The 27,866-nt window shown below is 45.1% G+C and overlaps 1 pseudogene; it reads left to right on the forward strand.

The window, feature by feature from the left end:
• LOC138580002 (olfactory receptor 10A4-like) overlaps positions 1–26,708 on the forward strand; it is a 46,577-nt pseudogene extending 19,869 nt beyond the window's left edge.
• Positions 26,709–27,866: the final 1,158 nt, after the last annotated feature.

Consider the following 27,866-nt stretch of genomic DNA (forward strand, 5'->3'; position numbering starts at 1 on the left):
ACATCAGTGGGAAATTGTACAGGCCAGGTATTCATGCTGACATAAAGTACTTCATTCAGAGATGTGAAATATGCCAGAAAACCTGCTCACACATTCCCTTACCTGCCCCTCTAAACCCATTACCGATAATAGAAGTCTCTTTCTCCCAAATTGGGATGGATATCATTGGACCATTGGAAACCTCTAGACTGGGTAATAAATATGTTCTCATAATCGTTGATTACGCTACTCGGTACCCAGAAGCCTTCCCTATGCGGAAACAACACAACCCAGCAAATTTTAAAACACCTACTACCATTCTTTTCTAGGGTTGGTTTCCCCATGGAAATTCTGACGGATCAGGGATCCAATTTCATGAGTAAGCTTATGGGCGAAGTCAAGGAATTACTACACATGGGCCTCATTATAAGTATGACGGTAAGGCAACAAAGTACCAGTAGCGCTACCGGCACCGGTGCTACCGTACCACCATACTATGAGTTCTGCTCGCGGGTGCCCTTGCAGCCACCAGGTCTGACCTGGTGGCTGTACCGGCACCCGCGAGCAGAACATGACGGTAGCACCAGTACCATTATTAACGGTACAAGTGCTACCACCCTCCCCATTCCTATTGGGCTCAAATGGAAATGGGGAATAATTTTTTCCGGCGTCCAGAAAAGGGCAATTACTGGGTCCGGCAAGGTCATAATGACCCAGTAATTGCCCTTTTCTGGGCACCGTAAAAAAATGAATACCGGTGGCAGCCGTGCCTGTACTGCAGGCACGGCTACCGCCAGCCTCGCAATGAGGCCCATTGCCACCTTAAGAACCTCAGTTTACCACCTCCAAACAGATGGATTGATAGAGAGATTTAACAAAACCCTTAAAATAATTGTGGGGAAATTGGTAGTTGAGGATGGGAAGGACTGGATTGCATGATCCCATGGGCCCTATTTGCAGTAAGAAAGACCCCTCAGGCATCCACCGGATTCTCCCCTTTTGAGTTACTCTATGGTAGAGAACCAAGAGATGTCCTAGACATGCATCGGGAGACCTGGGAAGAGAAAGAAGAGTAACCCATTCCCCTCTCACAGACAGCTACCTGATTGTTAGAGCACATGAAACTCGTCCGGAGTCTAGTCCACACTCACATGGATAAAGCTCAAACCTAACAGAAGTCCAGGTATGACAAGAAGGTGAATTTAAGATCTTTTGTCAGTAGGACAGAAGGTATTAGTCCTCTTACCTACCTCTGAAAATAAACTTTTCTCAAAGTGGCATGAGTCCTATGAGATGCTAGAGCAAACAGAAGTCTGTACCTACAAAATAGCCCAACATGATAGAAACCAGAAGATCTACCTCTACCACGTAAATCTCCTAAAGGAGTGGGAAGAAAATCCTTCTGCCGCCACCTCCTCTATATTGTCTTGTTTGGTACCCAAGTAGATAGACAACTCTGAACTTATTCACCAAGAGCCATCTAAACAGAATCAATAAGATTTGAATGACCGTATTATGTATTCCGCAATGTATTCTGCGAGAAGCCAGGGGGAGCACATGGTATTTACCATTATATCAGAACTCCAAAGGGAAAAGTGGTTAATTTGAAACCATATTGGCTCCCAGAAGCACAAAAACAAATAGTTGTTGAGGAAGTTACAAAAATGCTGAAGGTCAACATTATCAAGCCCTCTTCAAGTCCATGGTCCTCCCCTATTGTGTTGGTAACTAAACCGGATAGTTCTTGGAGGATTTGCATAGACTTCAGGCAGGTTAAGGCCATCTCTGCCTTTGATGCCTATCCTATGAAACACATCGATGAGTTAATAGATAAACTTGGAAATGCCACCTTCCTGTCAACCCTAGATTTAACCAAGGGATATTGGCAGATCCCAGTACATGGACCTGATAAGGAAAAGACAGCTTTATCAACACTAATGGGACTATTCTGATTCAACGTCCTCCCTTTTGGACTGCATCAGGCCCCAGCCACTTTACTTTCCAATGACTTATGGACAGAATATTACAGCCCTACTCCGATTTCTGTGGGGCCTATATCGACGACATAGTCATTTATAGTAAAACTTGGGAAGACCATCTTTTTAATCTTTCTACTATTATGAGAACCCTCCGAGAGGCCATCTCAAATGCTAATTCAGCCAAATGTAAGCTGGCTCAATCAGCCGTGAAATACCTAGGCTTCTTTGTAGAGAATGCCAATGTCCAGCCCCAGCAAGAAAAAGTGAAAGCCGTCCTAGATGCCCACCACCCAAGACCAAGAGAGACCTCAGGGCATTCCTAGGATTGATTGGTTATTACCGTAGGTTTATCCCTATGTTTGCAGATAGAACAGACAGATTAACAGACAATCTAAGAAATGCTGAACCCCAGAAGATTCATTGGAACGATGAGGACGGTGATTGTTACAACAACCTAAAACACCAAATCCTAAAAGTAGTAGACTTTTCCAAAGAATTTGTGTTACAAACTGATGCCTCTCTAACAGGGGTAGGAGCAGTTTTATCACAAATATGCAATGTATTAGAACATCCCATCATATTCACTAGTCATAAACTCTTCTAACATGAGAAGAACTACTGTGTATTGGAATTAGAGGCCCTTGCCATCAAATGGGCAATTCTCCATTAAGGTACTACCTTCTAGGGAGAAAGTTCACACTTGTCACTGACCACTCACTTTTAGTATGGATAAGTCAACAAACAGACTCTAACTCTCGAGTCATGCAATGGTTCATAGACCTACAACCCTACTGTTTCACTGTCGGGCACCAGAAAGGTAAAGACCAGGGGAACGTTGATTTTCTTTCCCGTTTCCCTGTGAAACAGATGTGGCTACATCGCATCGGAAGGGTATGTGAGAAACCAGAGGGTGTCTGCCCGCTAGTCCCCGGGGATCTCTCTCTCAGGTGGCCAGGGGACCTCCATCACCTTTGGATCCAGACCCTGGGGGTGGACCATTGTGGGAGGATCACCTGGGTGAGGGGTGTTTGGGGAGTGGGGGTGAGGCAGCCGATGGTGAGACGTGGTATTCCCCCCTTTTTTGTTCATCCACCACATCCTATTTTATAGGATTCTCAGGTTTCCCAACTCCTCCCCCATTTTTACACAAACACTGGGCCAAGGAAGAGGGTGACTGAGAGGAACACGACTAACTCTCATGCATTCGTAATGGGCATGTCCCGTAAATCGAGTCAGGCAAAGTCAGGCACTTGACTTCAAGTGCCTACACCTGATACCAATTAGCTCTCCTCACACGGATAAAAGGCAAACCCTAGATATAACCCCTGAGCAAGGTGGAACCCAAGTATGTGCAGAACTTCCAGGCCAAAGGCAAACCTATTGGAGCAGAGTGAAAGACCAAGGGATGATAGCAGCGGGTTGAAAACCCCAAGAGTTCCCTTCTGGAGGTCGTTGCCTCCGACAGGCCTCGAAAGACACATGGAGAAGGCCATATCCCGGAAGTGAAGACTGCATTGTATTTCAAGCATGCCAGCAACCCTCCAGGTTGAATGGCACAGTTGGGGAGGCGAGGCCAAGCCTGTGGTACTAACCTTGACTTATGAAGTCAAAATCGTAAGACCAAGAAAGAAACACACACAGCCGGTGAATTGGCAAGTGACCTGAGAGACCGGTGTGTGTTAAAGAAAGTTTGAAGTGGCAACGTTTAATCGCAAGTGAAGGCTGCACATGTGTGGATGAGACGCGAGGAAAGGCAGACCTCTGAATGAACTTTGAAGTAAAAAACATATGTGGAATCAGCGATACTGAGTAACGAAGCAGTACGGCAAAACGAAGTAGCCCATTCGAAAGGCTCTGTGAAAGGTGCATTGTTTGTTACGATAAAGAGAATGAAGTCCAAAAGGAAAGTGAGCAGAATTACGTCCTAGAGAAGGGGAGAGTGGAAGTTGAATTTGAACTTTTAGTTGAAGTGGTCCTGCGGAGGTCTGTAAAGAAAGCCACGCACATTCAAAAGTCTTTACCCGAAAGTGGTCTGAGCCCGGCTGAGGGAGACCCAAAGTGAAATAAGCTTGGGGAAGTAGCCCCTTTGAAATGTTTGGTGAACTTTGTGTTTGAAAAGGTCTGAGCCCGACAGAGGGGGACCCACGTGAACTGTGTTTGAAGAGATCTGAGCATGACAACCTATGTGAACTTTGTGTTGAAATATTATTTGAAGGTCTGAAAGAGAGACTTTAAAGTGGGAAGCCAGACGGGCCTCGATCCACGTTTAGGAAATGTTTATTGAACTAAGAATCTAAGTTCCTGCAAGGACCGCCTTACTCCATGGGCTCCAACATGGGGAGGAGAGCTGATTCAGCCACCTTTATTAATTTGAGCACTGATTTTTCCTTTGCATACATTTCTCCTCTTTATACTTTTTGTACAAGAGATAAGCAGGCATTAGATTTTATTAGCATAGGCCATTTTGATTTGACAGACACTACTAAGACTTTTTTGTTTATCGATTGATGGTTGAGAATGCTGATTTTAGGTAATGGGCAGAATAGGAGTTTTTCCAACCTCAGAAACTTTAATTAAGGTTTTACAAATTGTCCCTACTTGTGACTCCATGTCTCATGCCTCCCCTAAAATACATACAATAGAGAATCTGTTTGGAATAAAAAACAATGTTAGGCAGCTTGCAATGAGTTTCAGATACATTTTTTAATCAGTTTTTATAAAATGGATCAAAAACCTGTTTTGAGGTTTAAAGTAAATACTAACATGCTGATATATTCTTTCTCGCCCAAGTTCAACACTGCAGTGCAAAAGAAAAAGAAAACATACTTGCATAAACAGTTGCTTATTAATTAATAGGTCTAAAGTGACACCAAAATATATTTTGGAAGAAAGGAGTTTGAACAGCTTTTCATTGCTTTATTTAAGTGGTGCTGTGACAACTATCATTCTGCTCTATGCTAGCTGAAGAAGCAGGCATGTTAACCTAAAAACTGATTAAAATTCCCAAAAATAATGGCATTCTCTCATTACAGGTCAGTAATGATGTTAGAAGTAGCCTCTATTAAGAAAATACTTACTGGCTTGTGTATGGGTATTGCTGACTGCCATGTATTATATCTATTACACTAAGTTCTGAAGAAGGCTTCAAGCTGGGTACTGTCTCCCTAAAACTGTGTTAGATTAGCAAATTCCCAACAAGGACAGGTTCTCCTTTAGGTACACCATTTTGAGTTATACCATCTTGACACCGGCGTCTTGATGCCGGCGGTTCCTTGTGCTTCTTCTTCCCTGAAGCCGGGAAACTCACCCACTGGAGCTCTGCACGTCTGCCACGTGTCTCCCTCTGCATGCTGGTGAGTGGAATACTTCTGGGCGTGGACGGCATCCTTGTTTGTTGGTACTCTCTCGCAGCTCCTGTTGCCAGTCCTCTATAACAGAGGCTCCCAGACCTGCAATACTTGCACGGCCCACTGGCTACAGGATGTGCAAGTCTTCTGGGCAGTTTGCCGGCATCCTGGCTTCTTGTCCGGTCCCACCACGGCTGCGTCCTCTGAAGCATGTTCCCCTGCTGGCCTCTCCCACAGAGGCCTCCTTCCTGCTCCGTGTTCTGATCCACTGGCATCTTTTTATACACCTGCAGCCCCTTGACAAGCTGCAGGTGTGGATATCTAATGAGACTGGCCTGACCATAATCAAAGAGGCATGCCTGACCCTCATGCTTCTGTGCAGGCATCTTCCTCGTCCCAGTATTAGAGTGGCGAAAGGAGTTAGTGTTCATTGCTCTTAGTTGCTTCTTCTTTGTCCCAGTACTGTCAAGTGTCATAGGTGGGGAAATGAGGGGAACAGCTTTAAAGTAACCCATAAAGCTCAGGGAAGGGTTTGCTTGACTCTCAACAGGCTAATGGGGATACCATGTCTCTCCTATTATATTAGTACCTCTTCTCTTCGTTATCCTTCTTCTGGTGCTTGTAGAGTGATACCATCTATGAGCAATTTCTGGGTCAGTGGGACAGGGATAACAACACCCCACAACCATCTCTGGGATATAGGGTTCTCCCTGAAATGGAAATGTGGAATACTGTGTCTCACCTGAGGACATCTCATTCCCACTCCCCAATGACCCTCCTCCCATGTGATCCTCCCTAGCTTCTTAACTCCTATGGTTGGCATTCAAGAGCACTGGCCTTTTCCTGGCCACCTGAGAAGGGGACCAAAGGGGAATATATGTGAGGACGCACTCGGGTTTCCCACACAGGCCAGAGAAGTAAAAGATCCAAACTCTGACAATTCCAATTTGGAGACCATGTAATAGTCCTGTTAAGCACCTCCGACAATAAATAAGTAGCACAGTGGCACAGCTGTTACATCACCATTGAAGTTCTGGCATTCCTAATGCATGAAAAACAACCCTCTGACTGCTTAAAAAAGGAAATATCTACCATATGAAATGAATGAAATCCTGTAAAGAATACAGGAATCCCAACCTGTAGTGCAAGCTCAAACCAAGGAGGATTGTCGCACAATTCAACATCCATAACAGCCTATGTTTCCTGAGGACCTGTCTACGGCAAAGAAAAGATATCTATAGGACCTCATTACTCACTTTTATTATGTCTTCTTCCATTAATCCAAAAAAGGTACACGGGTTCTTCCACCACATCCAAAGTACTGTTACTCTGGGGAAAGGTGTTTGCCCCTAATCGATCCCAACTGCCATAAGTGATACGCTAAGAAATAGAAAAGATGCTGCAAATCCTGGCTACTGAAGGGTCCCTCCATCAATAGTCATCTCCCATAATCATAGTGGAAAAAAGAATTGGTCCTGTAATTTATGCATAGGATTTTGGAAAGTGAAAAAACTCTCCAACTTTTCATTCCTACCCAATACTAAGAACTGTTTAGTTTTTTGAGAAAATTGTCTCTTCTACTGTCATCACACAATTAGACTTAACAAAAGGTAATTGTCAAGTGCCATTGGACCAGGAGGATAAAGAGAAGAATGTGTTTTGTGTCATCTGACCCTATCAAGAAGTGATGGCGCCCCCACACAGCCTGTGGGGGGAAGCTTATCACTAGGATTCCCAGAGTCAGTCCTGCCCCAGAGGCAGGGTGCGGGAGTTGGTAGGGCCCCAGTCCCTGTCCCTTCACTTTGTACCTGCATATATGTTATAAATACCAAGATAGATATCTTGCCCCACACTGGTGCCCCAAAGGAGAGTGACATCTGAGTGGTGCATTCTCTGCAAAGAGGAGAATACCTAAAAAAGGAGGACAAATGAAGGCAGAGATTGCAGCCTTGTTTTACCCCTTCTATGATGGAAAATTGTTTGGTCTTCACCAAACCCTTACCGTACACACATCATACATGGAGAATGTGAGGGAAGCACGCCGAGTCATAATAAGACATGGTTATAATAAAATGAAATACACATAAGCCTTGTTAGCACCCAGGCGTAATGCACAGAGGAAGGAGGGAAGTACAACGAGCCTGAGAATAAGCCACAGTTATTATAGAAGACATCAACATTGTCCTCGTTACGACCCAAAAAGTGCATAGTTGGAGGGAGAGAAGTCCAAGGAGTCATCTTTTAAAAATAGTAATGGTGTCAATCTATAAAACCTGATGTCTACATACATTTGAGATTACAATATTAAGTTTAAAATACTATCAATAAATCAATCACGCACTCAATCAATCAAAACTGATTTATTTTGGTAAAAAACATACCAATAAATATCATACATTAGTACCCGGCACGCGCGGCGCACCGGGAATCCAACGTGTTGATTGGCTCTTTTCCAAGCCATACCACACGGTATTCCCGTGTACGCTGTGAGTGCCGGGTACTCTGTTCCCGGCGAGGGGCATGGCAGCCCCTCAGCCAATGAGGAGGCTCGAAACGAGGCAATCCCCGCTCCGAGTCTCCCCATGGCTGGAGGCTGCCTTCGTCCCCCGCCGGGGACTCAGGTAAGACTTTTTTTTTTCCTTCCTTCCTCCCACCTCCCTGCCCTCCCCACCCCACTTACCTTCTATCCCTTGGTCTCCAGCAGAGGACGATGGAAGCCTCTAAGCGTGTGGAGACTCGGAGCGGGGCCATCCCCACTCCGAGCCTCCACACGGCTGGAGGCTTCCATCGTCCCACGCCGAGCCGCAGTACTTTTTTTCTATTTTTTTTCCCTTCTTCCCTCCCAACCCTACTTACCTTCTTTTTTCTTCTTTTCTTGGGAGCGAACGCGCTGGAAACACTTTTGTTCCCAGCGTGTCCGCTCCCGATGGCTGCCATGGAAAGGGAAAACGGACTACATTTTCCCTTTCCCTGCGGCCATTTTTTTCACTTTTTTTTTCTGTTTTGAAACGCGGCAGCCTTTCTAAACAGAAAAAAATGGCATTAGTACCCTGGTCTAACGGGCCGGGGTACTAATGGCAATAAGACCCTCGGTGGCGGACCTATACCGCCCACGGTAATGCCCCCGGTGCTTCGTTAAGGCCCCGATAGGCTCGGGCCTGTATCTATGGCCCCGGGGGGCATTACCTGGGGCGGTATTGGCCCGCCACCTCGGGTCTTGTTGCCACAATATTCTGTTCCTATAAACACCTCCTATTCCATAAACAGAGAAAGCGGCACTAATTCTCTATTTCGCGCTTTGTCGTCTCCTTCTTCCCATGTTTCTACCACCACTGCTCCATCAGCTTTCCCTCCTAGGATGCCACTCCCCTTACCCCTCCGGCTTTCTTGATACCTCCTTCTCTGGGTGTCTTTACATGCCCTCCTGTCACTTCTCCTCTCTGTCGCCACCTTCTAAGACTTCTTCTGTCTCACACACCACTATTGTTATCTCTCCCAGACCATCCCTGTTATTTCTCTTGATGATTCTTCTTCATTAGTGGCTTATCAACTTTTTCCTATTATTTCACTACCTCTTGATCTTGCATTTCACCCTTGTGTTCTCTTAGCCCCCCCCCTCCTTTAGAGGTGTGTCTACTTGCTTATGCTCTCAGCCAAAACCCTCCTGTTTTCCCCAAAACTTCTTCCTGTTCTTTCACTGCATGCTCCTTTCTATGTCTCTTTACCTCCACCTCTTCTCTCCCCAAATAACCGATGACATATCTCTCCACCTCCTGCTGTGAATGATTTCCATCTGGCAAGGTAGTGGAAGCCCTGGACCTTTTTGATTTTTATACTAATAAATGATGCAGGTAATTCTATATCAGAAAGATTGGCCTGCTAGCCAGGCCTCCTGTTTCAGCCAACTCCAACCCAAATGCATAGTTTATACCTGTGCCCAGCTGAATCAGTGCTCTGATCTGCAGTGCCTGCTCTCCAGTGGCACAGAGCACTCAGGGGTCACATGTGCCATACTGACCACAGAAGTGACAGCCAAATCACTTCAGCGCAGGGGCTGCTTTTAAAAATCCCTGTTCCCAAGCACATAACTAGGGGAGTTATTACTCTGGTGATAGTTGTAAACTTGAAATATAAGCCATATCTGAGTTTAAGGTATGGTGGGTAGTATCTCTCACAATGATTAAAGCCACATCAAGTTGATATCATACATCTACCAGCACTGTGAACCCAGCTCAGCTGTGGTGGTAGAATTGGTCATGCCAGATTGCAGGGCAGCAGACCGAAGGGCAGGGCCTCCCCTTTGATCCTTTATGAGGTCTAGTAATAACTATCTGTTCAGCTGGGCAGACTCCCAGCAGGAGCTGTCCTTAGAAACAGGCATCAAAGGGCACACCCACCACAAAAAGACTAGCCTCACACCAGGCTGCTGCATAACAAAAAGGCCTCTGATGCTATTGACAAGAGAAGGAGCACAGTTAGTATAGATAGATGGTGACAGCAGCATAGTTGGAGGACGATTCCATCTTGTTTCTCTCTCTCTCTATATATATATATATATATCTCCTTCCTTGCTGTCCCCTCCACTTCATTTGGCACAACGCACTTGGGGTATGATGCCAGAAGGCAAGGCCCTCTTGTCTCTAGGAAAGGGAGTGAACCCCTTAAAGCAGGCTTGCTTTAGTCAAACAACCTGTGGGTTTTTTTGCCTATGAAAGAGGGATTTTCAAACTCTTGATTCACTTACACTTAAGGAATAATTAATTGGCCCTCTGTTGGGAGAGTTAACTTTTCAAAGCATTCCGCCAGTGAGGTGAAGACTGAGTGTCCAAGGCAGAGGCAAGCTCTGCTCCTTAACCCTCTCCAAGGCACATAGGGGGTGACCTGCTGCTGGAGCAAGGCTTGCCTCTCTGCCTGCCACACTGGTGTATAGGACGTCACTGGGGACCCTGCAGGTATGTGCCAGCCCTTTCTTTGTTTGGGAGCCCAAGAACAAGGGCCAATCTAATCCTTGAGCCCCTGGAGTGGGACTCTCAGCACCTGAGATCAAGATAGCCAGGATCTCTGTCTTTTTGCTTTTGAACTGCTGGAGCTGCCTTTACCACTCAACCAATGTTCAAGCATATGTACTGCACATGTGAACCAGCTTGCTGCTGCACCATGCCAGCTGAGAGCATCTTTGCTTCAGCTTGAGGTTGAAGCTCATGGCTGCATCTGCCTCCTTCAAACCGCTTTTTGGACCACTAGCATCTACGTTGCTGATCTACGTAGACAGTTGAACTGACCCTGGGGCCCTCACTGAACCGTGACCATCAAACACCACATCGAACTGCCACAACCTGAAGTGCACATCCTGTCACCAGCCTCTTCAAAATTGAACCAACTGCCAAACCATCTTTTTTGGCCCTCCTGACCTGCACTTCATCAAGTACCCCATCAAATCGACCACCTAGAACAGACCGTGCAGTCACCAGCATCTTCAGACTGTTAAGCTGATGCTGGTGGACCTCATGACATTCAAGGCTGCTTCAAACCGCAGCAAACTTCAGTTGGACCCTGGCTCGACACCCAGTCCCCAAATGGAATAACGCAACCAAAGCACACATCCAAGCCTAATTAAAACCATACAGAAAAACCTGATTCAACGCTGTAAAACTGCTGCCAGGAGCAACAGTGTTATTAACTGATAAATGCCCCCTCGGTCCATCTTTGGGCCCTAGAGACTTGTTAGGTCATTGTTATTCTTTTACACACAAGAACATATACTTTTTAAGAACATTGTGGTTTTCGATTGTCTTTCACCCCTCCTTCACTACCCAGAGTGCTGCATCCTTCGATCTTTGCATATTCTGTGTTCTTTCCACAGAGGTGGGTTTTGTGTAGTGTTTTTCAATTTAAGGATTATTGGAGAGGGGGCATTTATTTAAAGAATATATATTTTCATTGAACCTTGAAGATTGGATTTTCCCTTTATTTTGGACTGTTATATTTTGTTGTATGTGTCACTTCTGGAACACATTCACACCCCTCTTGGGATTACAGCCATCCCTCTATTAACGTTTACTGCAAAAGCCAAAGGAGGTGTATCTCTTAACTGTGGCTGTTTCATCTTTATGACTGAGATCACTCTTGAGTTGTTGGAGTGTTAGGGCTTAGTATGTGGTTTAGCCACTATTCATCCTTGTACTCTTGTGGGGCAGAAATCATTTTGTCACACCTGTTTTCTCTTCTGTTACATGGCTCTCCACATCCTCTGGTTCTATCTCCTTGCCTCCTCTTTCACTGCATTTCCCCTTTTACCTTCTCCTGCTGTTTCCTGCCTCCTCTTCTTTCTTCTAAATCACCTTCTCTACTCTCCTCCAAGTCACCTCCTCCTTCTCACGCGAAGCCACCACCTCTCATTGAGCCTCTTCTAAACTGCTCCCCTCCACTCCTCAAACATGTCCCTTCTTTGCACAATTGCCCCTTTTATATTCCCACACGTTTCATCCAAAACTTCCCATTTTGAAGGGAGACTATCTCCTTTTCCTAGGACCTGCCCTCTTCAATATGTATTTGGTATGCTGCATAATTGTTTGCCACATAGAATTGGTTGTCTAAATTTGCAGGTGGCACTCTGCCCGCGCTGTGGTCTCCTCTTCCACATTATGTGGCTCCACAAACTGAGCCACCATCTGCGTCTGGTGTCCTCTTGCTTTTGGTTCTCATGCATGTACACTGCCAGCTCTACACACCTAGCTGATGCACTTGCAAAGTTTCTACATTTGCAAGCCGAGCATTTGCAAATATATTCCCCTTTGCACAGCCGTGGCAAAGTTCAGCCTCTTAAGCTTTCGATCAGATGTTTCTCCCGGTGGAGTATGCAGTTCCACGGTCGCCGATCTGTGATTTATGTGCTGCTCAAGTGTGTGTTTCCCTCTCATAAAGTTTCTTAAATGGGCAAAGCTATTCATTGGTGCAATGAGAAAACGCCCTGCCACGCTCCTCATAAAGGGTGGGGTCGGCCAGGGAAACCTCCCCCCTGCATCAATAAGCAGGTTTCTTTTCCAGGTCAGAGTCACCACATCCCTTAACCTCGGGACCTGGGAGGGCACTTTGTCACAGTGTCCTACGTTTAGCGACCTCCACATCATATTGTTATACAGGCAAAAGCAACACTTGTACTTTCTGCCTGGATACAAGATTGGATGTAAAGCATTATTATATTATTTCCCTCTTTGTCCTAGTACGAGAAAGACATGGCGCACACCCTTGCTTTTGAACCAATGTGTATGTTCAGTAACAAACAAGCTTCCTGTGTGAAGATTAAGCAGGCAGAAGGACTACACCTGACACTCATTTGGCAAAGACGGATGAAGAGCAGTCATCATATTTATATTTTATCGACTATGTACACTTTTATAGCTTGACTGCTACCATGTTTTTCATGTTTGGTCCTTGACCTGAATTTTCTTTTTGTACTTTCAGCAAATGAGTCATTTTACAGAGTTAGGTGCCCCTTGTGGGCGCTTATTAATATCTCAATCAGGTTTATACTTTAACATGCACTTGGTATATGTATTGCTAATTTTTCCTTAACTGATATTAGAAATGTGCTATTTTGTGGTTAAGGCAATTTGCTTTAGGTTTTTGGTTACTATCATAATGTACGTTCATATGAAGTCGATGCATGCAACACATATTTAGATATTTAAATATTAAAATATAAAATATGGAATGTTTTTTTAATTTTTTTTAGGATTCATCTATGTACATATCCACATACCTACTGGCGTCAGGATTTGAATTGTTTTATTGTTGTTTTGACCACATTGGGGGCCTGATCACAAGTTGGGCGGTAGTCCTTAAATGCGGCGTAACAGTATTACTGCTGCATTTAAGGGTCCACCCAATCTCGAGTCTAGCATGTTTACCCCCAGCCCAGAGCTGGGGCTGAACATGCCAGAAAAATGCACATTTTTGGCCCAATTACCGCCGGCGGTTTTATCGCACAGTAATTGTGCTGAAAATTCCCCATTGGGTCCACAGTTAGCGCCCAACCTGTGATCCAGTGGTAATACCGCCGTACGGGTGGACACTAACGCTAATTAAGTTGGGCGGTATCCCAGGCCCTGGGACTTATTCAATGAACATTGATTGGAATAAACAATCAGCAATGAGAATACACGTATAATGTAAAATCTGTCAAGTTCTAGGCTCCCTTCCTCCTCCTCACCTGAATCCTACACTGGTGACGGGGATCGGAAAGCCTGATGACGTGTCTTCGGTGTCTTCTTCTTCTTTTGATGAGAAATTGCCTGTCACAGAAGGAAGCCACTCTGCCTGCCCAATAACTGGCCAGTCAAAGGATCTCCCTCAGGAACAGCCAAGGATAGGGGAAAACGCACACAATGGGCAAAAAAAACCTTGAAGTTTAAGCTGCAAGATGTAGCCTGTACAAATCCCCTGAAGGAAAATGCAGATGAGTGTAATCCGGTGGATCCAGAGCGCAGTAGTCCAAGAAAACCAGGAGAGACTGGAGGAGTGCCTGAATGAAAGGTAGAAAGACAGCTGCTGGAACCGAAAAAAGGAAATGAACAGAAACAAAAGAACAAAGGTAATAAAAGGATCCAAGCGCCCACTAAATGACATGCAGAAAGGAAGGCACCCGGAAGGAAAAAGGATGAAGGCAAGGGAGGAGGGACGGAGAGATGCATAGTGGTGTGCTCGCGAAAGGAATGACTGGCAGTGTATAACCCAAAGCAGGGTTGCAACGCGGTGAGCGCCGGTTGCGACAGGCAGAAATACAGCTGGAGGCGGCAATGATGGAAAAAGACAAGACCGCTACCAAAAGACTGAAGGAACGTGGCAGCACGTTAATGGTGCCAGAGCACCCACCGGCTCCATAAACTCCAGGAGGGGGGAGCGGTGACAAAATTCGGTCTTGTCACTAGAACCAATGAACATTTTCTGGCTTTGAAAATAGCTCACTGTGGTGGGTCGGTGAAGTATGGGGGACACTTAATGGGGTTGTAAACTATATGTTTATTTTGATATATTTGACATTAGTTTAATTATGATAAACTCTACTATGAAGGGGACATGAACCGCTGGCTTCTCCTGCTCTTCTCCAACCGCCACTGTCCACATTCCATTCTGGAACCTCTCCTAGCTCGCTCCAGCAACACGTGCAGTCCACTCGAGCTACGAGCGACTCACGTGCTACACTGTACCAGCTCAGGATACTACAGTCAGAAGAAGGCGTTGGACACAACGTGGACTTTTTGAGTTTTTGTTGGCCTATCTCACCCTATCGCTATAATTGCCTACCAAATTAAATTAAACTAAAGTTTAATTAGTTCGTCGTCAGGAGGTGAAAAACCTAAATTTCCTCAGTCCAAACCTGAAACTACTTGACCACTACTAACTAATTCCTAAGCTGAGCCGAAATAATGTCTCTCTTCTGGTGGCCTCCCCTTTGCCTTTTATTTGGAGGCATTCTTTCAGGGTTTTCTTATTCAGTGCAACTCTTCAATGGGAAAATGTCTCTGTTTGGAAAAACAGCTCCTTATGTAGATCTCATCTGATAAGGTTTTAGGGTTTTGTGTATTAGCTCATGTAGCTCTTCCCAACTGTTCATGGATCTTGTCTTCCAGACCATATGACCCTTATCTTGGTTCTTCTTGAGATCGTCTCTCAAACATCTTCCTTTAGCTTTAAGTTGTTCACTTGCTTTATCAGCTTTGAGAGTTCCCCATCTCTGGGGTCTCATTAATTAACTCTTTTCCTCCTTGTTTATATCACTCTGTATTCTTAACTCACAAGACAGTCTATAGCTTCTCGTTAAGTGGTCTCACCAATCTTCAGCACTTATCTCTCTTCGAGGTATCTCCTGGGGTTCTTTCACTCTCCCGCAGGATTATTATTTCCGCTTTCTTAATGCTTCAGCATTATTCTTATTGTTTAGGGGTTTGAACAGTTCCTTAATTATCTCATGATGCTGGATCTCTAGTCCGTTATTGCCTTTATGGCCATGACAGTCTCTACTCTTTATTACAGACTACTGGCAGCCTGCTGCAACTCCAGTTCACCTCATTACCTGTGTTGTGGGTGACCTCACAGGCTCTGGCTCGCTCGGACAGGTTAGTCTGCTTTCTTGCTTTCTCTTTTCGGGCTTCTCGCTCATTCCGATCTTGATGTCTCTGCATTTTGCTGCGTTCTGTGAGCAACAGCGGATGGGAGTTTTTCACTTTCCCAGTCTTCCAGGCTTCCTGCTGTTATGTGGGAGCTGGGCCCTGCATGGCACCTCTGTTTTAGTACCACCTGGTCGGATCAGTCCTTGGTCCCAGTACTGCCAACGTCTTCTCCACTGTCCACCTCTTGGCGTCCTCTGCTTCTCGGAGTGCCATGGGTTTCACAGCCACACATTGTTCCGCCTCTCCACAGCGTTGTAACATAGGGGGGCTTCCCCTGGATAACCTTCTCTCTCCTTGGTCCTCCTTGTCCCATTTTCATATAAACATTTTCTTAAAGGGGTATTCCCTTTTCATGCAGATGGCTTGCTTGATTCAGCATTGCCTTTAGTCAAACAGAAGGAGGACACAGTGTTTTGCAAGAGTGGCAGTCCCATATATATGGATAAAGTGTGCCATGTACCCTAAAGGCAGTCACTCCCAGTAGGGTCCCACTTGCACAGATCACTAGGGACAGTCTTGCAGAGTGGACTCACCTCCCATGCCTCAAAGGGGGGTTCATTGGGGAGTAGGGACGAATACTCCCAATTCATCACATCACACACACAATATTTAGAAAAGCATCCCTGTTTTGTTCCCCAGGACCTGCCAAACCTTTGGAACTGGAGCCTACAAGTAAATGCATTATTTCAATTTTGCTCTGACAACTTCTATTTATATTCACAAACAAAACCTATGCCCTCAATTGACATTTATTATCTTCTTTCTTCATGATACCCTATGTTTGTCTTTAGAAAGTACCAAAGAGCATGAAACATGTGCTTTTCATTTTGAATGATTATGAATTAAACAACCTCTATGTTATACCATTACTAGATTTGATTTTTAAGTAATAGCTTTTAAATTAACAATGCATAATACATACACAAAATAACAAGAATGGATTGTTCTCCTTATAAATCCAAACTATTTCAGCCAAACAGAGAGTGGGGATTTGTTCTGGGACAAGACACACAACCCTAACAAATTAAGTCCAAATAAATCCCACCGCAATAAAACTCACACCCTATGACCCTAATACTTACCAATATGTGTGATTTACAAAGGTACCAATTATACTTGCAATAGTTCATGCCTGCATCAAATCCATCAAATCCTTAGATTGACTTGGGGAGCATTGCTTTCTTGTCCCTCTACATTTTAGGCTTTACCTTTTCTGATCCTCCCTTAATCCCCCAGAGGCAGATTATTCTTTAAAACCTGGATCTTTACTAGCACCTGTACCACCACTATCTCCTGAAATGTTTAATATACTGCGAGGCTGGGAAACTGGAACTTCACAGGTTTAGGATGGTGAGGAACTATCTTTGTGTGAAATGGTGGGAAGAGACATGGTCAAGTCTCTCTGCAGTCGAGCCAATCGTATAGTAAGTTATAACCAAAGTCTATATTAGCTATTAAGATAAATAAAAAAAAATAGAACAGTGAATTCATAATAATAAAAGAAAATCAATTAGGTTAACATGCAGGACATGGATCTACTCAAATATATATCAAAAGTATACACAAGCATATGATGTAAAAGTCAAAGTCTCAGTCACGTGACCTTATCTCCCTAAACGTTTTAACCTATCTCTCTCCAATGGGTTTTTCCATGGCCCCTTCAAATCAGCAACTGTCTTACCCCTAATGCAGAAAACTGCCCAGCAAATTATCGCCCAGTTTCTCTCCTTCCCCCAAATTCAAAAGTCTTGGGTGGGTGGCCTTCAACCGGATCACTTATTACCTTGAAGATAATTCCTTGGAGATCCACTTCAACCTGGCTTCTGTAGTAACCATTCTACCGCAACTGCATCCATGCATGTCTCATCTTTCTCCCTAATGCTCACCACTCCAAACTCTCTTCTATATTCATCCTTTTGGACCTTTATCCCACATTTGATACTGTCAACCGCTCCTTGTTCCTCCTCACCCTCCAGGACCTGTGGTTTCACAAATTTGCTCTTGCCTGGATTACATCCTACTTGGAAGCTGAAACCTTTAAATCTCTTGGAACTTGCAAACCTCTGACCTCACCCCTCCCCCTTTCAGTACTTGGACCACTGCTCTTTACCATCTATACCTCTGCCATAGGAAGACGTATCTCATCCTTTGGCTTTGAGTATCACCTTTTGCAAATAACACTCAAATATGTGCCTCCTTTCCCTGTGATGTGATTTTTATCACCACTACCCCCAGAGCCTTGCCTCCACCCTCAGGGGAGTGTTCATGACCACCTTAGAAGGGGCTGTGGCAGATGTAGGGCTAAGGCAAAGCATGTACCTGGCAATGTGCAACAGAGATGAGAGCAGGCAACAACCCCTGCAGTAGGCGGCTGCTCACAATTGCCAACACAGGAGAGGTTTACCAATGTCACATATATTTTTATTGACAGTCCACTTCTCATGCCATCCAATAACTCTTAGTGTGTATTAAGACACATGTACTTTGCATAAAATATCAATACACAGTAGTTTGAATATATGCCCCACATCGATTATTCATGTTAAAAGTCTTTCTTTCAAAAAGTTTATTTCGGATTCAAAATCCATAAAACACATAAGACCAAACAATTCCAAAAAATAAGAGCAAACAATTACAAGAAATAAAATCCCTTCCCTTGAAAGTATACACCGAAACCCCATTATACAACTTAAAACACAGTCCAATAATAAAATAACATATGTAATACAATACAATACTATACATGTAGCGACAGAGTTTAAAACAAGTCTAAAAACTATATGCCTTTTCACAATACAGCTCTGCTGGGTAAATTTCATCATGCCTCACCCTGTGCCCTCAATATCCCATTTCTAAAATACAGTGCTTTCTTCAGGAAGGAGAGCAGTGCCCATGCACCCAGAACAGAGTCTGTACTCAGAAGAAATGAGATAGCCGCTTTATGATGACGGATCTTAGTCTCCCTGAGAACTGAAATTATCGTTGCTCCCCAGATCCCAATATACCCCGGACAAAAATTAACAAATGCACAAAGTCTTCTTTATTATGTCCGCACACTGGGCATGCCACAGATTCCGGATAACCTTTCCAGTTCACTGTATTCCCCCGCAGGAGGAGGCAATCAAACCTCGCCTGTGTGATTAGCCAACAATCTGTTTTATAGGAGCCCCAAATCAAATAGGGTTCGATCTCATGTGGCCGACTAATCATTGCATGAAGATTATTTGAATTATTTTCATACTCACAGAGCGTTCTCTTCCTAGCAAACACTTCGCCCAGAGCAAATTTGTGACAATTCACCTAAGTTTTTGTTAAAAGGGCAGCTGGAGGAAAAAGAATACTTAAATTGGCCTCTCCTAGGATTTTATCTATATAATCAAGCCAAGGAATTCTTTGCCACCCCACCCTACCCAATCCAGATCTAATAATGAAATGGCAAAGAGAGACATGTACATTCGCCCACAACCGAACCCAAAAAAAGATTGGGGCCAATGCCCACTGATCCTCCCAGAATTCCAGGCCCAATTCTCTGTGAATAGATAAACACTCGAGGGGGGGGGGGGCCCCAAAAGTCTCCTAAAGAATTGATTGTCTTTAGCTTGCAACTCATCGGCCTTCTGGAAACCCCATATCGGAGCACCATATAATGTAACTGCCTTTGATTGAACTACCTAGATTTTAGATACCACATCAAGCGGTTGGCCGTCACACCGTGACATATAGCGAAAAATACCCCCTATTTGTTGGCTCATTTTAGCTGACTGTTTTATTAGGTGTGACTTCCCGGTGAGACCTTCCGAAAAACGATTCCCAAGGTAATCAAAGGCCTTCACCATAGGGATAACTTCACCGGCACAAAGCATGGGACGTATTGCGACTGGCCGTTTTCTACCCACGCATGCCATCACGGCTGATTTTCTGGAGTACATTTTTAGCCCCAAATTGCTCATAAAGGCTTCATATGCATTAATTAGAATCTGGAGTGCTCTCGGGGTCCTGGCTAGCAATACAGTGTCATCAGATAATACTCAGTGATGAACACTCAATAAAGGGGTCTTATACTCACATGTAAAAAGCTATTTTTTTACTCACTACAAATATGGAATAAATAAAAACCACCTGCTCGGGCCCAGTAAACATACCCCAGGAGCACCCGAAGGCACTACTTGGTTGCCCTGTTGTTTTGGACTTGTTTGGCCACACTCTAACTTTGACACATGCCACTTTGGTTGCTGCTTGGTTAGTGCAAGACACGCAATTACAGCCTGGTGTGCGCACTCTACAGACTGCTGAAAATGTTGCCTCGCCTGCTCAGGCCCCATGAGCTTTGTGACAGATGCTTGCCTCACCCCTCTCTTGTGCCTACATGTACATCTATATTTCTGTGCTGTTACGTCTAATGTTGTGACCTGGAGACCTAAACTTGAGGCGTGGCAACAAAGATTGGGAACCCCGGCATTCTACTTCCTCAGGCTTGCTGGAGACAGAATCTGTATTGATGCTGTAAGAAGTGGTCTGATCTGCCGCACATAGCCAGGGCTAACTGCACACTCTACCTTCGTGTGTCATTACATGCAACAGTTTGCCCGTGCCCTAGTGTTCCGGAATGTCACCTACAAGATATAAGGGCAAATCATCGATCGTGCACTCCTTCGCTGGCCAAAATAGACATTGAGAAGCCACCCAAATGGAGGAGGGTGCACACAATGGGCCACTCACTTGTACACAGAACCCCCAGGAAGACCAGGTTCTTGCCGCAATTGCTGCCCTGAGATCATCACTTGAGACCAGAATTGACGAGGTCAGGGTTGATGTCCAGCTCCTTCGACAGGACGCCAGGCAACTGGCGGAGAGGGCCACAGCTGCCGAATTAAAGTTAACGGACACCAGTGACACCAACAAAGATCTTGTAGAACGAGTCAAAGAACTGCAAATGATAAATACCACACTGGAATCACACGCGGAGGACACGCAGATCCTGCAGGAACAATATTTGCGTACTGGGTCTTCCGGAGAGAGCTGAGGGACCAGACCCTACCACATATATCGAGAACATGTTGCTGCAAGAAATTAGACCTGGCAACCTCTCACAGGGATTTGCTGTTGAACCTGCTCACTGCTCACTTAAAAAAATAACACTTTGATCTCACCCAATGATCTCATAGCCAGGATCCTGAATTTCTTTGATAGGGAAGTAATCTGAAATATTCTAGAGAAGGCTGTGCGATACAGAGGGATGGCTTCAAGATTGCTGTATACCCGGATTACACGCCTATGGCCCAGAGAGCCAGGAACTCCTTTGTGCCGATAAAGACGAGACTCAGACAACTGTGCCTCAAAATATACGCTCATGTACCCTGCTAGGCTGAAGATCCTCTACAACATCAAATCGTACTTCCTTGACAGTCCTGCGACGGCCACCATGTGGTTGGAACACAACAATCTGGCTAATAAAATAAAATAAAAATGGTGCTAACACCTGAATGTACGCTCAATCCCAACAGCTCCTATTACACCCCTTGTAATTCAGATACATAGTATCCCCTTACTGCTACAGTAAGGTCAGGGGCGACACTGTATGTATGTTGAACCTGGTTACTGCAGAATTTGTGAGCCCCTTACACTGTCGCTATAATTATAACTTAAGCCGCTTCAATTGTTTACCCTTCGTTCAGTGGGAGCAAAGAGACCAGTCACCCACTGCTGGTCTTATTTGCCCACTCCAGTTGACACTTGGAGCGGGCCTGTTGCTGGTTTCCCCTAACTGGTACTCAATGAAAGCCTCAGGCCTTGGTAGTACAGAGCAATATGTCTATGCTGGGCAGTGTTATACAGTTTTGTTAGTATTGTTATTCCTTTTCTGTTTACTTCATGCATTATGGCTCTTAAGGTGATGTTACTGGAAAGGCTGGGGACTGGGTAGAAAGCACCCGTGGCTGATTTGTATTCATGCAGTGTATAAGGTCAACTGGGACACCAGCGACCCCACGCTACTGGTGACTTTGTTATACGAGATATTTATTATGACCCAGGGTGATAGCGGTGGAATCTGGCAGATGAAGTTTCCCATGTTGTGTGTCCATGGCCCCTATTACAATACTAACCTGGAATGTGCACGGGCTGGGATCTTATCTCTGCAGAAATCCTACCTGAGACGTAAAAGAATATCCATAGCGTTGATTCAAGAGACTCACCTATTGAAGAAGAGGTGATCTTGAAATGCTGGGGTGGGACGGGATACGGGGCCACATATTCTAAATTTGCTAGGGGGTTGCTTACATGGATAGAGGGTTTGTTACCATTCCAACTATTGGAAGTAGCGAGGGAGAGAGAGAGGTGGTATGTAATTTTGCAATGTTTCATTCAGCACAGAGAAATCTGCATTGTGAATTCATACTTTCCAAACCACAGTATCCCATTACATGTACGCGCCTTAAGTAGCTATATTGTGTCGCGACGCAAGAGCTTCTTCCTTTTGGGCGGAGATTTCAACTGTGTCAGGGACGCTGCACTTGGAAGATCCTCCCCTCCTCAAGAGGGACCATCTCCAGCCACTACTGCATTAAATGCTGCACTAAATGACCTAGACTTGGTGGACATTTGGAGAGAATTGCACCCAAGCACAAGAGGCTATTCCTGTCATTCATCTCCTCACAAACTACTCACCAGAATTGATTATTTTTTCGCTGGGTTGGGACAGGTGGCTGAACTATGGAGTGAGGAATACATTGGCCACTCAATATCTGACCACTCCCCTTTGGAGATCCAATGGAATGCCACATGCCCTAGAGCTCCCATTCCGACTTGGCGTATGCTGGTGGGAGCCTTAACGGATTCTGCCTTTAACAAGACACTCCAGGACTCCCTGACTGATTTCTTTGTAGCGCAATGTTGGGAGTGTGAAGGAATGGGGTACTGTTTAGGAAACCATGAAGGTGGTGACCTGAGGTGAGGTGATAGCAGGTTCTGGAGGCATACGCCAGAAACTACGGGAAGACCTGGAAGTTATAGAAGATGGAATTCGGAAACGAGAGGCCTGCCAAACAGGCCTGAAGTCCGCTGAGATAGAACTAGCTGAGACCCGGTGCCTAGATGCATGGAAAGGCTATCCAAATTTGACTACACAGCATGAACTGCCCATTCGCATGTGGAGGGGGATAAGCCTGGGAGATTATTAGCATAGCTCTGCAAGCGAGAACACCCCAGGCCACAGACCACATTACTCTATGATGAATGTAGGGCCCCGTGGAGATCCCAACTTGCAATCAATGACATCTTCACTTCATACTCCACCCGAGTATACAGTCATAATAAACAGGTGCCCCAGAGTGATATCACTGAGGCACTCTCGCTAATTTTGCTCCTAAAGCACACAGTGGCCCAATTTGCCCTCATGGACCAACCCATCACTGCAGAAGAAATCAGCAAAGCAATCGCCTCTCTCTCTCTACCAGTAAAACACCTGGGAGTGATGGACTCCCCCTGGAATATGATAAGACCTACAGCTCTACCGTAGCTCCTCTGCTGCTCAAGGTTTATGAGGAGGCTTACGATAAAGGCATACTCCCGGGCACTGTGAGGAAGACCTTGGTTGTACCCATGCCTAAATCCGGCAAACCAACGGGTAGGTGCGACTCATATCGCTCCTTGGCCATGTTAAACTAAGAGATGAAAATGCTCACAACAGTACTAGCGGTGCATCCCCGCAAGCTAATTGCCTCCTTGATACACATGGACCTAACTGGGTTTGTGCTGGTATGCAGCCCCTCCTTAAACCTTCGCAGGTTACAGCACATTATAGATCAGACCGATTCCCACTTTGAGAACTGTGCAGTGGGGTCCTTAGCTGCAATTAAAGCTTTTGATTCTGTCTACTAGGAATGGCTGCTTGCTTCATTGAAGAGCTTTGGGATGTGGTCAAGCTTTATCTGCTGGGTGACGCTGTTATATACCTCTCCAACTGCAAGGGTGAAGTCAAGTAGACAGGTGTCTAAAGCATGGAATATACAGCGTGGAACTCGCCAGGGATGCCCCTTGTTGCCCATGTTGTATACACTTGCCCCGGAGCCCCTGGCAGTATACTTGCACCAGGAATATATGGGTACGGGCATCCTGATTGGGGGCTTGCGACACTTAACATCATTATATGCCGACAACGTTTTACTCTACCCGTGTGAACCACAGCATAACCTACCCATGGTTCTAAACGTACTGGACAGCTTTGCAGAGCTGTCCGGGATTGTCTTTAGCAAGCTTTTCCCATTAGCTGGTCTTCGTAGGGTGGGTGAGGCTTCCCTACCGAACTTGGGTCTCACCTGGGAGGTGCGCTCCTTTAAATACCTGGGAATTCATATTACACATACCCCGGAGGACACGCAGACACATAACAACCTCAGGGTCCTAGAGGGCCTTAAGAGGTAAATGTCCTTTTGATCCTGGTTACCACTGTCACTCATGGGTAAAATTACAATTGTGAATATGATTCTTCTCCCTAGACACGTGTATTGTTTAACGAATGTGTATCATTACATTCGGGTCCAGTTCTTTTGATTTAGAAACTTTCTCTGGTGCCCGAACCATCACAGACTTTCCTTCAATGGGTTGTCCCTACCCTACAAGGAAAGCGGAGCACAACTACCTTGGCTGGAAATGTATTATCTGGCTGCTCATTTAAGCTTTGTTTCAAAATGGTTGTCAGACGACCCTACTTATGAGTGAATACTGCTTCAACACTTGGCGCACCGGCCCGCCTTAAAGAAATCCTATGGCTCCCGAGCAATTGCATGAACACTGTACCACTATGGTCCTAGGCAGGAAAACTTGGGCCAGAACGCTAAAGCTATTTTAGGTGCATTACCCCAACTCATCTAATCCTCTCATAGTGGCAGATGTATGTAAAATCTGGGAAGGTTTGACTGCTATCCAGCGCTGAGAGTTAGGGTGTATCTCTACATGGGGTGGGCTGTTTAGGGACCTAGATAATCCAACTCAAAAGACAGGGCTGCCCAAGGGACAATTCCTGTGATTCATGAAAGTAAAGGGAGCAGCGAGTTGCAGATGGCAGGGGTGGCCCGCCAAGCCTAAGGAGACAAAGTTCCTGGCCTTAATGTACTTGCTTGAGGACGGCTGGAGGCCTATAACTAGACTGTAGAGGTGCTTATTAACCGGGTCAAACACTCAAAACCCAAAACCAAAGGTGCGATGGGAATCAGATATTGGTGCTGCAATTAATGATCATGAATGGGAACTTGAGCTTAATTTCCCTAGTAATGTGTCCCGAAGGCCAGATTTAGGCTGCTCCAGATTAACCTACTGCACCGCACGTACATGACTCACAGTAGAGTGGCCCAATTTAACAAAAAACAAGTGCTCGACCTTCCCGTGGTGTAACTTAGAAGATGTAAATTTGATTCACATGTTCTGGAAATGTCCCAAGGTGCAAATGTTCTGGTCCCGTGTTGAACATGCCTGCAGAGCAGCGGGAATTGCTAGATACAACTGGAACCCGCTGAAGTGCTTACTTGGAGCATATCCTAGAAGGGGGGGGAATTAGACATGTCACCAGGCTTATGGACTTAGCTTGCATCCTCGCTAAACACTGCATTGCCATGTCCTGGAAACAAAAGGGGAGTCCACAATACAAACTGTGGTATCATGAACTTGAAACTTGGTGTGATGCAGAGACAAAGGCATGGGCTGGGTCACTACAAGGCCTGGACGAAACCCAAGCAGGAACCTTTGACTCTTCGAAAGCACATGTTTTTACTATGTTCCATCCCTCCGGTGATAAACCCCATGAACCACCACTAAATGCCATACTACCTGCAACATGTAAAATGTGAACCCCCTGCCCCCTCCCGAGCCCCTATTTGCTTCACTGTTTTTGCCTCCTTGGTTGCCCTTTCCCATGTACCCATGCCGCCACCTCGCCCGCACAATGCGGATCTCCGCGCAGCACCCTGTATAAGAGCCTGACTGTTAAATGCGAAGAGTTAATTCTTTTGTTGGGTTCTGTTCGGTTAATGTTCATTTTTTGTTTTTGGTATGCCACACGCTTATTTGGAGGCTACGCAGGCTTTTCTTTATATGTATATTGTACCTTGTATTTGCTGAAGCGACCTACAGATGCTATGCTATTGTTTTCAAAGTACCAGTAAACAAATTTAAAAATAAATCAGTTCTGCCTGTGTATATGTTAGTGTTTGTTATTAACTGTAATTTGCTATTCTTCTTGTTCACATTTAAGACCTTTTCTCTCTCTCTCACTTCAGATGAAACAATGCAAGGCATGAAATCTAAAAATTCACAGTTCGGTGACCAGCTTTGCCCTCCTGGGATTCTCAGACCTCCTTTTGCAACTGCAGAAAGCCTTGCTTGGTGCTTTGCTCTGTATTTACCTGTTCACTCTGGCAGGGAATAGTCTCATAATTGCCCTAGTGACAGTGGATCGTCTCCTGCAGACTCCAATGTACCTATTTCTGCGGAACCTGTCCTTCCTGGAAGTTTGGTACATCTCTGTCACCATTCCCAGGACCCTTGTCAGCTCTGTTTCCAATGTTTCCAGCATTTCCTTCCTCGGCTGTGCTGTGCAAATGTGTCTGTTTAGTACAATGGGAGTGACTGAATGCGTGTTCCTTGGAGTGATGGCTTATGATCACCATGTGGCCATCTGTAACCCTTTACGCTACATGACCATCATGAGCCCGAAAGCATGCATTGCCATGGTGGCTGGATGTTGGGGGTGGGGAATGATGCTATCATTAGTAATGACAGGATTTATTTTCAGCTGGCCGTAACTTGGATCCAACATTAGTAACCATTTTTTCTGTGATTTGCCAGTTGTGTTAAGCTTGGCATGTGCTGATATCTTCATAAATGAGGAGTTTATCTTTGGTGCCTGTGTAATTGGTGGACTTTTCCCCTTTGCACTGATTTCATTCTCCTATGGTAATATCCTTTACACCATTGTGAAGATGAGATCTGCGGAAACCAAACACAAGACCTTCTCCACCTGTACCCCCCTCCTTGTCTCAGTCATGCTCTCCTATGGCTCGATTATGTTTATGTACCTGCGGCCTACATCGGCTCACTCCAAGGAGCAGGAAAAGCTGTTGTCCCTTCTGTATAGCGTGCTGATCCCACTGCTGAACCCCATGATCTATAGCCTGAGGAATCACAAACTGACAGGGGCTCTCAAGAGGCTGATCAGAAAACAGCATACTGCATCATAATGAAGATGTCTGTGTTGTTTTAAGAATAAAGTAATTTAACAATGCCATTTCGGTAAATGTCAACTATATCAGATGGCCTCTATTATTATCCTTGTGTTTGATTTAAGACGACAATTCAGTCTCTAAATAGATTCATGTTATTAGTGGATGACCTTTCAGACTATCAAAATGTCCATAAGGAAGGTACCTTATCAGAGTTTGATGTATACCCATGCCCCAGGTGGAGAATTATTAGGGACATTAGGCATTACTTCTACGTGGAATTCAATAAAAGGCTATTACCAGCAGGTCTCCCGGGTGCCAGAAGATCATGGGAACACTTTGTTCCACACCAGAGGGACTCTCAATTTGCAATCCTAGTCTTCAAACTACATGAGCACCAGCTACCTCCCAGTGCCTTGGGGGCTATCTTTCACAACTATACAAGGAATTTGCATGAGCCCATATAGGGGATATTATCATCCATGGCTGGACATGCTAAGACTATATAAACACCTATATTTGGTCAGTCAGAGACAAGCCGCACCAACAGCAAACTCCACCTAATAGATCACCAGGTCCTCTGTCAACTAACTGGTTTCACAGTGAACAAAGGGAAGTCTGGATCTCAGATGGGGAAAGCAGTAGCAGCACAATCAGTGGCACCACCTACCACCAAAATGGAGTACCATTAATTCTTAAGACACCTTGGGTTTGTCACAAATGACTTCAATATTTTAAGGACCCAGATATGAGGTTCAGGGGTTTTATTTTGAATTTCAAAAGTTCAACTGTCGAATGACGATCTAAAGGTCAGACTAAGAGGGTGCCTACTCTCACTCTCAATCTTCCCGTTGGCTCTTCCCACCCTAGCCCATGTGTCCCTACTCCCCAACATCATTTGTTGAAACTAGAGATAGGTCATCTCTACTGTCTAGTGCTAACCCGATTTTTCAATGAAGGCCTAACGACTGTAGACTTGTCTACCTTACTCCCTGCGGGATGGACTTCCTAAGGGCTCCTACTCTAATGTGTCAATAATATTTGGATGGTCTCTCTCTCTCTCTCTCTCTCTCTCTCTCTCTCTCTCTCTATCTCTCTAGCTTTTTCATTCTGTACCCCACTTACCTTCCACTCTACGTTCATCTCTCCTCATTCTCTCACTCACCCCATTCTATC

Source organism: Ambystoma mexicanum, chromosome 3p, assembly GCF_040938575.1.
Source record: "Ambystoma mexicanum isolate Mex_15411 chromosome 3p, UKY_AmexF1_1, whole genome shotgun sequence".
Taxonomy (NCBI): Eukaryota; Metazoa; Chordata; class Amphibia; order Caudata; family Ambystomatidae; genus Ambystoma; species Ambystoma mexicanum.